We start from the raw sequence: 5054 nt of genomic DNA, 5'->3' as shown, positions 1-5054 counted from the left end.
TGTCCCTTCCAATTTTAAGCAACCTTGTTCGCATTATCTTTGGAGTGCAGTTATATTCGATGTTTTGGGAGGACGGAATTACCTACCATTATTGAATTTGTTTGCATTAGCTTCAGAGTTACATATTAGACCGTTTACATTACCCCTTTCCACCATCCTGAATGTTCCATCCCAGTATTTTTTTTTTTTTTTTAATTAAAGCATACTCACATTTGATTGGCTGAAATATATTATTTTTTAAATATTCGCTGCAACAGGCAAGAGCCTTTACAGGCAGACAGCGAATTAGCAGTTTAGTAGGCCAGCCACGTGAAGATGTTTGTAATTAGGTCCATCGTGCCACCTCCCCCTCCAAAGAAGACACATCACAGCTTTTTCTCTTTCCAGACTAGTGCTATTGTAAGTAACATCATGTTATCTAGTAAACTAACTAGGCAGTAGCCACATGGAAACCAGCTAGTGCCAACCTTACCTAACATCACCCGTTCTATTGTGGCAAATGGTCAACTGATGATGTTAGCTAGCTAGCGAACCGTTATCTCATTAGCAGGCTGGCTTCTTTCATCCTACAGTGTAACATTAGGATAGAAGCCAGGTTATTACATGATTATACATTAGCTATATTTACTTATGTAGACCTTGCTGGCTGAGATTTGAATGGGACATCCTTATGTCCTCACTACTAGTGTCAGCAATGAATACTAGCCGATGGGCTAGTTGACCCAGGAATTGTCCGCGCTAGCCGTGATGCTAATTTTTTTTTTTTTTAAATTAACGTGGAGGAACACAGCAACACTCTAGAGAGAGTGGAGGAACACAGCAGCACCCTAGAGAGAGTGGAGGAACACAGCAGCACCATAGAGAGAGTGGAGGAACACAGCAGCACCCTAGAGAGAGTGAAGGAACACAGCAGCACCCTAGAGAGAGTGGAGGAACACAGCAGCACCCTAGAGAGAGTGGAGGAACACAGCACCCTAGAGAGAGTGGAGGAACACAGCAGCACCCTAGAGAGAGTGGAGGAACACAACAGCACCCTAGAGAGAGTGGAGGAACACAGCAGCACCCTAGAGAGAGTGGAGGAACACAGCACCCTAGAGAGAGTGGAGGAACACAGCACCCTAGAGAGAGTGGAGGAACACAGCAGCACCCTAGAGAGAGTGGAGGAACACAGCACCCTAGAGAGAGTGGAGGAACACAGCAGCACCCTAGAGAGAGTGGAGGAACACAGCACCCTAGAGAGAGTGGAGGAACACAGCAGCACCCTAGAGAGAGTGGAGGAACACAGCAGTGGCCTAGAAAGAGTGAAACACAGGATAGGACTGGAGATGTAGAGCAGACTGATGCAACACGTGCATCTTCAGGGTTTCAGGTGAGGTCTTAAATTAAAGTTATACTGAGATGATGATTAAACATAATGCTAATATGGATTAATTGTAAATTACCAATTTACATGTAATGTAACCATATTACCTATTTTGATGTTAACTTAGTTGTGAGTTGATGATGCTAAATAATAATTCAGTCATGACTCATGTTGAGGTTATTTGTAGATTTATTTTTTAGTCAGTGAGTGATCCAGAAGCAAGTCAGTTTAGTCACAGACCCCCCGCCCACACAATTAGTTTGGTATTTTTAACGTAATAATCGTTGTACAATAAAAACAGATTGTATTAGTGTTATTACATGTCATTAATATATCAGTACATGTCATTAATATATCAGTATTTAAGAGGTTTAACCTCCCGTCCCCAGGAAAAATTGTATGTGCAGGCTACACTATTACATGGTCCCTACTAGTCTGACTCAACGGATGTAGGTTTTGGCAATAAACCTTGTCATTCATTGTCACACTGCCCAATCAGTGGCGACGCAAATTAATCAGATTCGGCCAAGAGATTCTCTCTGCACCAATCAGATTCGATCCAGACTTACATGCTTACAACATTTGCTGCGTCCGGGGCTGGCTCCGCCCAAGACGACTGTGATTGGTTTGAAGAAATACTGCATTTTCCCCCCCCTATTGCAGAATGGTAACATGTCCATGGCCAGACCCGTCTCCGGCGCTGGCACAGCGTAAACGAAGTGTGGAGATAGGTCTGGCTATGAGAGACTAGGTCCCTCAAAGTTGAGACCAAACCTACGCCCTTGTATTCGATACACCACCACAAATCACTTTCAGACGTGGAAAGAATTTAAAACATAAATTAGTAAATTCTGATTGTCTCTATGAGAAACCAAAGAGTGGTATGCCTCCTCTAGCAGATGGTACCTACAAATGTGGGAGGTGTCCACAGTGTAACTGTACCACAAGGAGCACCACTTTTTCCACACTTGTTCACACTTTTAATGGGCAAGAGATACAAAATATGTGGTGTCATAACATGTTCAACAATAGGAGTCGTCTATTTAATTAAATGTAGCCGTTCTAAGGCTTATGTTGGAATGAAAACAAGAGCATTAAAGGTTAGGATGGCAGAACATCCCTCAGCCATTCACAACAACAATAACAACAACAACAACAACCCTGATAACCAAATAGGGGTCCATTTTAAAGAAGCCAGACACCCAATCACAGTCTTTAGCTATTGTGGTATTGAAAAAGTGGTCATATCCAGATGTGGGAGTGATCTAAAAGAAACACTTCTTGAATGAGAAGCCTTTTGGATAACTGGGCTGCAGACATATGGGACTTCCCATGGGCTGAATGATGAATTAGATCTGTGTTTCTGTGAACTGTATTTAACAGCCCCACCCTTATCATGAAACTGATGGTATGTTATAGTGGGTATAGCTCACCCCCATCACATAATTGGTCGGGTATTCCAGCTTCCCTGGTCTATTTGGCCATATTTTCAATTTATTATTTGGTAACCCTTATGAGTGGGTGTTGCAAAACTTTAGAGTGAAATGTTTGTTCTTATCAAAATGTGATGCATTTTCTATTTAACATGTTTTTCTTTTCTTTTCTTTTCCTTCAATACGTAGGCCTACTAATGATGCCATGTGATGATGTCACTCCATGGGTGGAGCAAACAATCATCCAATTAACAAAAATGTGCTCAGCTCATTGTCTGAGCCATTATCTAAACCGAGAAAGGTCTAAACCGGAACGTCGGCAGTAAAGCAGAATAAAAGGAGTGAGGGAGTGAACGTGTTTTTACTATGAAAATAGCAAATTTCCCCAAAAGCTGTTGTGTTCCTTTAAGAGCGTGCTACACGGAAATAGAGATGCAATACATTCAGAGAGACATGGGGACTGTGAAGCAGCAACACAGCAGCAGTTGGGGACAAGATTCGACACCCCAGCTGTGAGGAGGAGAGAGTTGGTGCCACCTAATCACAACTGGGACACACACACACACGCACGTGTGCATGGAGGAGGAGGAGGAGGGGGGGGGGATAATTCATTATTTGTCTGTTTTACAAACAACGCTCTCAGAGACGTTCAATTTATCTCAGAGAGGGAGAGAGGCGGCGAGCAGCGCGGCGATGGCGTCTGGGTATGAGGGGACATCAACACCACGGGGAGAGAGATGCGACAGCTCCTTCAAAACCTCACACAGGAGAGAGACGCGTCCTCCTCCATGGGGAGTGTGTGTGTGTGTGTGTGTGTGTGTGTGTGTGTGTATGTGTGTGTGAGATAGAGAGAGACAGAGACAGTGGAGGAGAGAAAGAGAGAGAGGGAAACAGAAAGTATAGGTCACAGTGTGGGACATTGGTCTCTCTCTGGTCTCTCCAGAACAGCCTCTCCTTTGCGCAGGCCCCTCAAACCCCCTCAGAGACAGACTGATGTCCCCTGTGATAAAACTGTGATGTGACAAACACGCACACACGCACACACACACACACACACGCATACACACACACACACACACACACACACATACACACACACACACACACACACACACACACACACACACACACAAAGCATCAAGTCCTACCCTCAGCATCAGCCCCCTAGGGAGAGAGACCAGTATCTCAGACAAAGATCCTCTCTAAGCCCACTCCTCTACCCCAGGAAAGAGACTAGTCCCCCGGTGTGAGAGTCTCCCACCCCAGAGAGAGAGAGAGAGAGAGACTGGTTCCCTGGTGTGAGGGAACCTCTCTATCCAGTCCTCTAACCCACATGGTGAAACCACCTCTCAAGTGTCAGCTCAGAACATTCAGGATGTTCCTTTCCCACCGTGGGTGTCTGCTCCAGGGAAAGACGCTCCCCCGAAGCCCACAGACCAGGCAGGTAAGCGGGCAGGCCCTAACACGCACCCAGAGACACCCGGAGACACCCAGGACTTGCCCCCCCCACCACCCCAGGAGGTAAGGTAAGATGGAGGGAAAGAGTGATGTAAAAGTCTCAAACCCCTCCCTTCTTCCTCTCCCTCTCCCAAAACTGCTTCCAATCCTGTAATCCCACAGATTAATGGCAGAGCATGAAATGTGCCGTTTGCGTCGACAAAAAGTTACACGTTGTAAGACTGGGGTGGGGAGGGGGAGGGGGAGGGGGGAGGTGGCGGAGGGGCGGGGTGGGGGGGCAGAGCAAAGAGGGGAGGGTGGCGGGGGGGGCTCGGCAGGCGGATTACACCACGCAGACCTCCCCTAAAGCCGGCATCATCTGACTGGAGCTGCCAATCTGCTGCGTGTGCAGCCCCCACAACTCCCGCCCCCCCTTGCTGGCGAAATCCGACTTTGCGTCTCACTTCTGCGTGTGTGTGTGTGTGTGTGGGTGTGTGTGTGTATGTGTGTGTGCGTCTCACTTCTGAGGGAAAGTTGTAGTTCGGGTTAGGGGGGGGGCATGGACGAGGGAGGAGCCGTTGTCGTGGGTGACACTGAGTCACAGAGCTGGGCCGTGTCTGAATGTCCATACTACATACTACATACTATATAGTACATACTGCAACTCGCATACTATATACTATTAAATACATACTATTCCATGAAAACATGTTTAGTATGCGGATAAATGTAGCATACTACTCGAGTCATCCAGTGAAAGTGACGGGCTCCGACTCATGTTAAACTTACAACAATATTGAACTAGCCAGGCATGGGAGTTC

Source organism: Borostomias antarcticus (genome assembly GCF_949987555.1).
Source record: "Borostomias antarcticus genome assembly, chromosome: 1".
In the NCBI taxonomy this organism is placed as follows: Eukaryota; Metazoa; Chordata; class Actinopteri; order Stomiiformes; family Stomiidae; genus Borostomias; species Borostomias antarcticus.
The sequence above is the reverse complement of the archived record's forward strand: the minus strand, read 5'-3'. Positions refer to the sequence as shown.